Source organism: Thalassophryne amazonica, chromosome 5, assembly GCF_902500255.1.
Source record: "Thalassophryne amazonica chromosome 5, fThaAma1.1, whole genome shotgun sequence".
Lineage (NCBI taxonomy): Eukaryota > Metazoa > Chordata > Actinopteri > Batrachoidiformes > Batrachoididae > Thalassophryne > Thalassophryne amazonica.
In genome coordinates, this window is record NC_047107.1 from 35976832 (window position 1) to 35989490 (window position 12659).

At 39.2% G+C, this 12659-nt stretch overlaps 1 protein-coding gene across 1 annotated transcript in view; it reads left to right on the forward strand.

Moving 5' to 3' along the window:
• abhd17b (abhydrolase domain containing 17B, depalmitoylase) overlaps nucleotides 1-12659 on the forward strand; it is an 82303-nt gene that overhangs the window by 42196 nt on the left and 27448 nt on the right. The gene's annotated exons all lie outside the window — the stretch shown is intronic.

The window sequence follows — 12659 nt, forward strand, 5'->3', positions numbered from 1 at the left end:
ATTAATGTACATGATGTCATCAAAGTACAGTTTTATGATGGCTTCGTGTTTGTCAGTAGCAGATAAAATCAGGCTAAATTCCCCATGTGGCACCAAAAATAAAATGCAATAAATCAATATTGTCATAGTTATTTTATTTAGAATAGTCATCTCATTTGACATTTTATTTACTAGTAATGTACACTTTAAACTTGCCCTTTGAAATGGGGAGGTTTGTAAATGTCTAACATCCATTTATGCAGCTATCCATGAATCATGATGGTAATGACCTTTGTGTCAGCAGAAACAGGTGCTGACATGACTGTTGTAGGAATCTTTCCAGGTACTGTGCCCTCTGGCTTTGTGGGCCAGCTTTGGAAAATTTATAGTAGATATCCAAAATGGAATGGTTTCATACAGGCATTAATATTTAAATCATAATCACATTCATTTTATTTATAGCACCAAATCACAAGACGTCATCTCAAGACACTATAAATAAAGCAGGTCGAGACTCCACTTTGTCTTATATGATTTAGATCGATTTGAATTTAGAGACCTGACAAGAGAAAGCACTTGGTGACAGTGGTGGAAAAATCCTCTGGGACGATTCTCTCAAAATAGAGCCTGCATGGCCAAATTTCAAAACTACTTGTATAATATATTTGTTGATTTTATTTAAAGCTTTATATACTATATTTTATTAGTATGGCCACCAAATTTCATGAAATGTTGATTTTTCAGGGGGGAAACAGCTATTAAAGAGGGCATGTTGTTTGAGTACGAGTATGTTTAACAGAAATTGCTTTCAATTTTAAGGGTAATTTCTGCAAAAAATAAAAGTTTTGTTATACATAATTGAATTTAGCATATATGTTAGAATCAGTTTATATATTTAAGCCTTTTATTTCTTGTATTTTTTCATTTTCCTTTGTATTAAGGGGTCAAACTAAACATTATAAGCCTAATATGTCACACACGTGACACTAGATATTAATTTATTTTTTAATCAAACATTTGTATGGTTTCTCATTAACTTTATACTTCATATTATAAATCAACAGAGCAGTCTTAAAGTATAAAATGAAAACTGTGTGGAAGGATGCATTAAATCAGCCTTTAAGGCAAAAAAGAACAATTGTCACACACGTGACAAATTGTCAAGTGTGTGGCCATCACGTGTGACCACTGCAAATTATATGCTTAAAAACACACTAAAATTATATAAATATTCATAATTTTTGCTTGAGCCTACAATATTTGCACTCAGTTGCAATTCACTTCGCACATGAGCAGAAATGAGCCATGAAAAACTACATGTGGCATAAACAGTGATTGAGCAATGGAGGAAAGTTAACAAAACGTTGCAAACGAAACGTCGAATTTACAGCCAAGGTTAGTGTTTTTATATACTTGATTGTTTATTATTTAAGGTAGAAACGGTTAGGAAAGCTGGAAATGTTTTTATTCTAGCTAAAAACTAGTAGTTGTTGAAGAAAATATCAGAATAAAAGTGCTGTATTCTCTGGATCTTAAACAGTTTGTTCGCCATTACAACATGGCTGCTGTTGCACGTGCATGATTTTGCTGTGTTGTTTTGGGACTAAAATATGGAAAGAAGAAACGTATTAATTAAATTCTGCATGAAAATTCTGTTTGACTTGTCTCAGAAGTTTCAGAAGGATTTCTCCTGGAAGTACGTTGCCACTTCACATGGTAAAGGTGTCGTGGACGGAATTGGTGGGCGAGCAAAATCTCTGGTTCGCCAGAAGTCAATGAGCAAAGATGGGAGTCATGCCGTACAAAGTTCAAAGGATTTTGTAAAGTTAGCAAGTGATCTGATGTCATCAACAACAGTGCTGCATATTGATCAGCAGGAGATTGATGAGGCTGTGGCATTAGCAGACTCATGGGAGGACACACTAGCAGTTGTTGGAATCCGCAGCATGCATGGTGCCCAGTGCATTTTCAGGGATGGCAAGATCGAGTTTCGACATGTGACTGGCCAGACAGAACCTGATATAATCAGCTGTTATGATGCTGCTCAAATGCAACTTCAAGGTATGCTTATAATTGTTCTAGACAGTACAAACTGTTCATGTATATGTCTGTACACAGTATGCGAATTATATGACAGGTTTGCTCTGTGTATGTTAGATGTCTCAATTCTTGTTCCATTTCTGTTTCAGATGATATAGCCTCTGCACATGTGCCAGTTGATGTTGTAGCAGGGGACTGGGTTGCTGTCATTTATGATGATCATTGGTGGCCAGGAACTGTTGATTCAGTTTCAACCAATGATAAAATTTCAGTTTTGTTTATGAAACCTGTTGCCAAGAACAAATTCATCTGGCGTCAGGATTCAAATGGCACGTGCATTGACACAGATGTTGTGCCAACAATGGAGGTTTTGGCAAAGCTTGAAGAGGTACCAGTATCTAATCGCCACTTCTCCTTCTCGGCATATTATGCGAGTAGGTCAGATGAGCTCATGAAGGCTGTTTAAAGTAACTTCCAAGCAAAACGGTGGAACACATTATGTATACTTTTTAGTTCTGTTAACTGTTGTTGTTTATATATATTCTATGTTTAATAATATCTGGTGCTATTTATACAAGATTTTTTACTTATTGTTTATATTTCACTCTCTGTCACACACGTGACAGAGTTGTCACACACGTGACAGACACATAATCCTCTCGGACACTGTTAGTTTTAGTTTTTCACAGAAATTTGTATATATGTTCTTAAGAGTGTCAATTGCTGCAATATTTCATGTGCTCTTCTTTATGCTATCTTTTCCAAGTTCACAGACTTTTGAACTTGTTTTGAGAACATAATTAAAATTCATTTTTGTGAGTCACACACGTGACATGTCACATTCGCCTTGGTATCTGAAAAAAGGGTAATGAAAAAGTTGTGCTAATTATGTGTACTAATAGAGTTGACCCAAGACTCAATAAATGTCTAATAATTTTCAAGGCCTCACATATTGCTAAAGCTTAAGGCGCTGAACTAGAACAAAATGGTTGTCTGAATGTCACACATGTGACGGGAGAATCGCCCTCTGGCATGACCAGACTCTATGGAAGAGCCAAACTGCCACCACCAGTTGGACTAACAGGGAGGGAGAGAGACTAATTGAGATTGGGGGAGAAAAGCCAGTTAAATATGAAAGTAAAAATATGAAATATATCAGAACTATATTAGATTTATACAGAAATGAGCTGTTTCAGAGTGTATTACTCCATTTATTTTATTTTTTTTTTTTTTTCCTTGAGTGAACAACCATCTTATGCCACACTACCTATTCACTTGGATTGGCAGTCAGTGTTGCTTTGTCTCTGTCACTTGCTGTTGCTTGTAGCTAATGTAGGGATGGGTATCGAGAACTGGTTCCTTTCGGGCATCGTTAAGAAATGGTTCGATCCACTGACATCAATAACCTTTTTACTTAACGATTCCCTTATCGGTCCTTCAGAGTGGCCGTTGTTTTTGGGGGTGTTTGTCAGGAAAATTATCATTTCTCTACACTGATTACAGACCCTGCAGCGGGTCTGTAATCAACTTTTCTGCAGCGTGGCTTTGCTTTGAACCTTGAACCAATCGAAGCAGAGATTCGCAGATCGAAGCAGTGCTTCGATCATTGCTTCGTTGATTAATTTTTTCTTTCGCTTTACCCCGCTAAAACCCTAAAGAGCATGTCGCTGTGAGTATTATTTACTTTGTTAAACCGACCTGTTATGGTCTTCTGAAACAGTTGATGTATTTTATAACTTAAAAACGGGACCAATGCTAACACGTTAGCATGTCATGGCATTTTCAATGTTAAGTTAGTTATTACAAACAGCTAAGATGTTACAGCTGCTGGGCCGTCAAGTCATCAGCCGGGTCCATCCGTCTACAGACGTTTCATCCCTTAACCCGGAACGTCCTCGAGATGGTGGGACAACAGAAGGTGATCAGTCTTCTACTCTTGACGGTCAAGTTTCCAGCTACTTCGTTCCTTCGTAGCCAGAGCCAACTGGATGCTCTCTCTGCTGCTTGAGCCATGGTGTTTATTGCTCTTTTCCTTTCTCTTCCTTTTACTCCTAAGACTGCCATCATCTTCCAGCAAGACACTGCAGGGAAACCACATATTCCTACTTCAACAGGGAAGTTCCATGTTTGCCAGCCTTGTTGTTTAGTCTGCCAACCACTCATCATACTTTGCAAGCTTCCTCTCATGGGCTTCTTGACAACGGGTTTCCCATGGTACCGTTAGCTCAGTGACAAATAATTTACATCTACTCTCTGAAATTAGCAGGACGTCTGGTCGCAGAGTTGTCTCTACTATTGGTGGAAATACAAGCTTCTTTCCAAGGTCAGCCTTCAGCTGCCAGTCTTTTGCCATGCTCAGGATGCCACCTCTTTGCTACTGATTAACTGGAGCATGTTCTCCACTTCTGATAAAGTTGATGAAAGCTGGCTTGTTCTCTTTATGGTCTTTCTTCCTCTCAATTTCCAAACTATGGGCTAGAGATCTCAACACCTGGTCATGTCTCCATCTGTATCTTTCCTGTCTAAGGGCAACCTGGCATGGTGACAAAATGTGCTCTAGATTGGCTGGTTTCTGACACAGATGGCATGCTACATCTTCCATCATTCTCCAGTTACACAGGTTTGATGGTGTTCAGAGTACATCATACACAGATCTTAGCAGAAACTGCAGTTGGTAAGGTGTGTACTTCCATATTTGGTCCCATGTCAGCTCTCTCTGCTCTGTATCCCACTTTGTCCAGGCTCCTTGGCTTCCCATCTGCACTGCCCATACATATCTGGTTTCTTCCTCTTTCTTCCTTATCTCTTGTTGGACCAGATGTCTTCTATCCTTTGGCTTTGCACCTTTCCACCTAGTTGTGGGTTCGGTACCTAGAATTTGTCTTCCCTTGCACACACGTCCTACAATATCTCTGTACTGTAGGCGGTATTCTGCTTCTTCTACAGCTTCAGCTGCTCTCCCTTTGTTTCCTGTTTGTGTTTCTACTCCTGCTTCACGCACTTTCGCATCTCTAGAATCTTTGAGTCATAATTAGACGGGCCTTCCCCGTCTTGAATTCTTCCACAACTGACGAAAGTGGCAAACGAAGCTTTGCTGATTTGCAGTACAGTCCCGTTGCGGAGAAGCATTGTGGTATCCCTAGCCACCTTCTGAGGTATCTGTTGGTTTTCCTCTCTATGCCTTCGATTGTTGACAGCGTGATTTAATACAGCATCATCGGCCACATTATTCTAGGTAGAAGCCCGTGTTGGAAGATCCTGGCTTTAAACTTCCCTGGGAGCCCCGATTTGTCAATGTTTACCAGTCTTTCTGTTGTTTGCTGTTCCAGATGTTTGTTGTTGTTAACGTCCTTAAGACTGTCATCATACCATTTCCCCAAGCACTTGATAGGGTTTCCTATGATTGATGGAATTTCTTCTTCCTGGATCTTCAGGGTATGCTTCTTGGTGATCTGGCCTTTCTTGATCACCATACACCTTGACTTGGCAGGTTTGAACTTCATCCTTGCCCATGTGGCCGTTTCTTCCAGTGCCTGTAGGACCCATCTAGCTTGGACATGTGATGTGGTTGTAATGGTCAAGTCATCCATGAACCCTCTGCTTGGTGGTTGCCTAATATTTGTCCTGGCTTTTGGCCCTCTAGTTGCTCTTTTCCCTGCTTCTGTTATCAGGTTCATGGCCATAACGAAGAGAACCACTGAAATGGTGCATCCTGTTACTATGCCCTTCTCTACTCGCTGCCATGATGTTACACAGTCATGCACAGTGAATCTAAGGTGTATCCCCTCCAAATAGCTTGCTAGTATCTTGATGACCTTCTCAGGGATGAAGTAGTGCTCCAATGCTTTTTCAATAAGTTTGTGTGGCACTGTTCCATAAGCGTTGGCCAAGTCCAACCACACGTCTGTCAGGTCTCCTTTTATTACCTTTGCTTCCTTTATGAGCTGGGAAATGATGCTTGTATGTTCCACGCACCCCTGGAACCCAAGAATGCCACCTTTCTGTACTGTTGTATCAATGTACTTGTTTTCTACCATGTAGGATGTCATTCTTCTGGCAAGCACCCCGAAAAAGATTTTTCCTTATACATTGAGGAGAGAGATGGTTCGAAATTGCTTGATTTCTATTGCATTCTCCTCTTTTGGCACAAAGCAACCTTCATTCACTTGCCAACACAATGGTATCTGGCCTTTCCTCCATATGACCTTCATTAGCCTCCACAATCTAGTGAGAAGCTTGGGGCACTTCTTATAGACCTTATACGTTATTCCGTTAGGCCCTGGTGCTGATCATGATCTTGCCTTTTTAACAATGTCTCTTACTTCTCCCAGGGTAGGTTCTTTCTCATCTAGTACTTTTTTCCGGCTGTTCAACTGGCTCTATCCTGCTATTTCCACTGAGTGCCTTGTGTCTAAACTCGTCAGAGTGTGTTTCCTTCAGATATGCTTCCACTTCTGCCCTTGGTTTCTGTAACATACCAGATCTTCTCCCTTCCAAAACACTTGCTGCGAAGCCATAAGGGTTCTTAATGAAGTCTGCCCTTCTCTTGTTCTTATCACGTTTGTTCTTCCTTATCCTTTCTAGCATTAAGCAGTTGGCAGCTGTCAAGCGTTTGTTGTTGTAAAAGAGTCAAATTACAAATTGTAATATTTTTAAAATTTATTTTTGTTTATATATTATTAATAATAATAATAACAAGCACCACAATAATAGTAATAATAACTAATCTAATGATTATATACAATTTTAGTGAAAGAGACAAAAAGAACCTGAATAAAAACACAACAGAAAATATAAAACCAACTAACAATGAACATACATAAATAAATAAATGCATACATACATACAGAAATAAATGTTTCCTGTGAACACCTAGTGACTCTTACACCTCCATTTCATCCCTGTCTTATTTAAGTTTAATGACAGTTTGCTTCGGTCAAACCATATTTTCAATGTGTTAATTTCTTCAGTGATTTCTTCCAGAACTATCTGCCAAACTAGAAAACTGCTACATCCTAGTAAGAGCAGAATACTACTGGAATGAATTTGAATAAGGGAAGTTGTTTTTTTTTTTTCTCACCTAAATGGATGCTGCACTCACTGCAGTTTATTGTCTGGAATAGTTCCAGATTGCATTTCAGAGCTTCCAGAGTCCAAACATTTTCGTGGGGGGGGGGGAATTTGGGTTTCAGCTCTGTTTTTCACCACTTTCATCCCTGAATACGTGAAATAGTGAGTCACTTTTGTGCGGATTAAAGTTACTAACTGGGACTCCTGTCTTGTTGCGAGAAAAAAATGAGAATCGTCCTCCATTCTGTTCACACAGCTCCAAACGCTGCGCGGCTCTCTGCCGTGTCTAGTTAGAACGATAAGAGTCCAGCCAGAATTAATAACTTCAAAGCAAAACACAGTTTTGTTTATTTTTATTTATGTCCAGAGATCAAGGATACAGTGACCAATTTCATATTTATTTACTTTAAGACTCAATGAAATACATAGAAACCTGTAAAGCCTATTTTTTGTACAAAATTCACAAGAGGTATCAATAAGGGAATCGATAAGGAATCGGATCGATAAGCAGAATTGATAATGGCATAGATATCGATTAAAATCTTATCAATACCCATCCCTAAGCTAATGTCACCATAGGGTTAGGGTTAAAATTATGGTGTTGTGCTGTGAATTGTTTGACCAGTACATGTCAGGATAACAATGAGCTTTTGCAGTGATACCTAAGCAGCTGGAAGAAAAAGACATCAGTATATTTCACATAATGAAGCTTTTAGTGAAAACTGAGAGCCACGGCTCTCACACCAAACGACACTTAAATGAGACTGTTTCATCTTTGTATCTAAAGCCCTTCTCACATAGACACCATATTTGTGCTGTTTAGAAGCCCGCATCGCACTCGCCACCCAATTTGACATCACTCACAAACATGCCACTACTTGCCACAAACCCGTCAGAGAATGCCACACAGTTGTCAGCACTCGCTTGTGTTTTGGCCACGTTCAAATAACTCATCACTCAACTTCATTTGTCATGCAGTCACCCCCTGCATGCCGCAGCTAAAAATGCTTTATATAACGATTTTCTGAAAAGTCAATAGAGAAAATTAATGTGATTTTACTTCTCGAACCAGAGACCTTTAAAGTGGACGGTCAATATTGAGCTTGATAAAACAAACAAAACAAACTTAATGCTTGTTTGCTGTCAGTGGTGGGCACAGGTAAGTAAAAAGTTAGCTTCGATAATCGTTAATCTGCTAACAGAAAAGTTAACTTTTATAAACCTAAAGCAATAAATCCCTAAAAAAAGGAGGAAAATAAGTATTTGAACACCCTGCGATTTTGCAACTTCTCCCACTTAGAAATCATGGAGGGGTCTGAAATTTTCATCTTAGGTGCATGTCCACTGTGAGAGACATAATCTAAAAAAAAAAAAAATCCGGAAATCACAATGTATATATTTTTTTTAATTTAATGGTATGTTACTGCTGCAAATAATTATTTGAACACCTATCAACCAGCAAGAATTCTGGCTCACACAGACCTGTTAATTTTTCTTTAAGAAGCCCTCTTATTCTGCACTCTTTACCTGTATTAATTGCACCTGTTTGAACTTGTTACCTGTATAAAAGACACCTGTTCACACAATCAATCACACTCCAACCTGTCCACCATAGCCAAGACCAAAGAGCTGTCTAAGGACACCAGGGACAAAACTGTAGACCTGCACAAGGCTGGGATGGACTACAGGACAACAGGCAAGCACCTTGGTAGAAGACAACAAATGTTATGATTATTTATTAGAAAGTGGAAGAAACACAAGATGACTCTCAATCTCCCTCAGTCTGGAATTCCATGCAAGATCTCACTTTGTGGGGTAAGGATGATTCTGAGAAAGCTCAGAACAACACAGGAGGACCTGGTCAATGACCTGAAGAGAGCTGGGACCACAGTCACAAAGATTACATTAGTAACACATGATACTGTCATGGTTTAAAATCCTGCAGGGGAGCAAGGTCTCCCTGCTCAAGCCAGCACATGTCCAGGCCCATTTGAAGTTCACCAGTGATCATCTGGATGAACCAGAGGAGGCATGGGAGAAGGTCATGTGGTCAGATGAGACCAAAATAGAGCTTTTTGGAATCAACTCCACTTAGCATGTTTAGAGGATGAGAACAACCCCAAGAAAACCCTCCCAACCGTGAAGCATTGGGGTGGAAACATCATACTCTGGGAGTGCTCTTCTGCAAAGGGGAGAGGATGACTGCACCGTATTGAAGGGAGGATGGATGGGGTCATGTATTGCGAGATTTTGGCAAACAACCTCCTTTCTTCAGTAAGAGCATTGAAAATGGGTCATTGCTGGGTCTTCCAGCATGACAATGACCCCAGTCACAGCCAGGGCAACTAAGGAGGGGCTCCGTAAGAAGCATTTCAAGGTCCTGGAGTGGCCTGGCCAGTCTCCAGACCTGAACTCAATAGAAAATTTTTGGAGGGAGCTGAAACTCCAAACTTGAAAGATTTGGAGAAGATCTGTATGGAGGAGTGGACCACAATCCCTGTTGCATTGTGTGAAAACTTGGTCAAGAGCTACAGGAAACATTTGTCCTCTGTAATTGCAAACAAAGGCTACTGTACCAAATATTAACATTGATTTTCACAGGTGTTCAAATACTTATTTGCAGCATTAACATGCAAATAAATTATTTTAAAAAGTCATACATTGTGATTTCCGGATTTTTTATTTTTTATTTTTTTAGATTATGTCTCTCACATTGGACATGCACCTAAGATGAAAATTAGTCTGCTGATGGTTTTCAAAGTTATCCGGAAAGCTAATCCGCTAATGAAAACGTTACCTTCGATAATTAGTGGAACTGTGCCCACCACTGTTTACTGTCAATTGTTATGTTGTGAAAATCCATGTTACAAGTGGTTTTGCCTTTTTGGGTAGGCTGTGTTATGTTGTTCTGATATGACAGACGGACAAAATGGCATTAATAACTGATAAAGACCAACTGCATTGCATCTGCTGATAACGCTGTCCAGAGCAGTTGTCAGTAAAGAAGCAAGAAGCCATCAGCCTGGTTCTTTAAATGTGTTCTTTGTGTGCATTTTCCACTACAGAATAGCACTTTATGATTTTATTTTCATATCTGAATGGAGGGGAGCCAACAATCAATCCTGCTAATATTCAGTGGTAGCCTAGCAACCGATTTCCAATAAGCTTTCAGATCCTGGGCTTCCCACACTGATGCTAATGAAAACAGAGGGAAATACTTACTTCCTGTTCAGTTAATATAACAGTCAAAATCAAAGTGTCTTCCTTCTTCTCAGAGTATCTCAAAATATGAGAAGGATAATAATTTCAATCTTAATTTCCTTCTTATTGCCCATCTTGTTCTTTAGAGCTGTCCCTGTAGTTTCAAAGCAGACCAAATAGAATAATAATAATAATTAAAAAGTCCCTCTTTTTATTCAAAAGTTTGGTCTTCTAGTTAAAAACACATTTCTGTAGAACAAAGAACATTATTTTTCTTAGATCTTCCAATTCCAGCTCTTCATCTTCCTCTTCAAGAATGTAGTGTCTGTTAATACATTATGTGTTTGGGACAGCTCCTTTTTGTGATTGGCTGAAGATTCTATTTGAGTCCCTATGCAGAGCATGGAGCCTGCTGTTTGGGAATTTTCAGCTTCAAACTGACTGTGGATTGTCACACGTTGATCAGTTCTGAGCCCATTAACACAGACTGTGATGCTTGTAGATTTCTTTTGCATGGTGAACATTTCCTGAAGTGAATGGCAGGCGTCCACCAACAAGGTGAAGCCAATGCAAATCCAGCTCACTGTGGCATTCATCTGTTGTTTATGTTCTGTGTCTCTGCTGCGTGCTGCAGGACCAAGTGGGAACAGGGGTCTGTTTAATCTGCTGTTTGTCATTCGACAGGATGTTTTGCTGTTTGATAAAGACATTTATTCATATTTATTCGCTTGAAATGAGCATAACTGCTAATTGTTTTTTTTTTTGTTTTTGTTTTTTTTTTTCTTTCCCCTCTGGAGCCTGACAAGCAAATCATTGGCTATACCTCTAAGAAAAGTCAAGATTGGTTTGATGAGAATGATAGAGACAACAGTCTAATTAATGCCAAGCGTAAAATGCATAGAACATGAAAAATACCCATCATCACAGCCAAAAAGAAAGAGGCTAAAACTGCTCAAGAAGCCATTGCCAAACCAGATTATGTGAACTACAAAACCAATGATGCCAGAACAAAGCTGACGTGCTGCAAGCAGTGCAAGGTTCCGTAGATACCCAAAACCTGAGAGCCTTCTACCAAAAATCCAAAGAGGTCTATGGTCCAAAATGCTCCTCTGCAGGACCCCTCAGATCAGCTGATAACTCCACTCTTCTTACTGAAGAATCTGAAATCCTTGATTGTTGGAGAGAACACTTCCACTCACAAGTCAACCATGAGGGTCATTCCATGTCAATTCGAGGGCCTCACGCACTTTGTCTCAGATTTTTTTCAAATTTTAATCATATATTCCCAGACTATTCAGAACAACAAATCTGAAGTTCGAGGCCTGTAGGCCAAATAGTTTCTGAGATATGACCAATTAAGTGTGCATGGGGTCTGCCGTGTTTTAGGCAAAAATTATGGCTGTCGTTTCGGGAGCCATGTTCAAGGTAGAATATCTTAGCAAATAAATAAAATAAAATAAATAAAACTTAGAGGCCTGAAATTTTCTGTGGCAGTTGTCATGGACACCCAGACTTTGACTATAGTCAAACAACAGACAGTGACACTAAACTGTGAAGTTTATGTATGTTCAAACTATGGAAAATATTGCATTGACTATTGCGAGCATCCATGTTTGAGACACCGATGCATACCATTACACTCAAAGAAGCCTCTCCATTTCTTGGCTCCTTAATGCCAGCTATACTGGCTATGAAATATGTAAATTTGGCATATCTGTGTTAAACAGTTATTGTGGGAGAAACCTCTGAAATCTGAAAAAAGCATTTTGTGGTTGAATTTTATTAGAAGAAAAGCTCATGTGGGCAGGAAATAAAACTCTTCAAACTGATTCCATTTTGAAGGTTTTGATATCTACTTTGTGTTTGTTATGAATATGGCCTTCTTTATGAAACTCCTATCTGGTTAATTTAAGCATCCAATTATGGCTAATTTGTGCACTCACGGATGTATTTCTAGTGCTGAAATGACAATTTTAATTGTGCGCATACACTGCATTCATATGATTCATGGCACACCCCAGAATGCTTGCACATAGTTCTGCCAGGGGGATTGGTGTTTCAGCCCTACCACCAATTGTTGTTGTTTTTTTTTTTGTTTTTTTTTTCTTTATTTTTTTAGTGATGTTTTCTGTTATTTTAACTCACAGGTGTCTCAGCTCACTTGTTTTTAAGAGGTATCTATTGTAATTGCCCAAGAATGCAAAGGAAGGAAATGAGTAAAGTGGTGCAAACACAATAACCGATCAACAGTACGTACATCAGTGAAGGCTTCTCGACAAGAGCGCAGCTGGTAATTCAACCTTTTTGTTTTTTTGTTGTTTTTTTTTAAGCATGTACATATGTAACAGATATCTTAAAACATCTTTTAG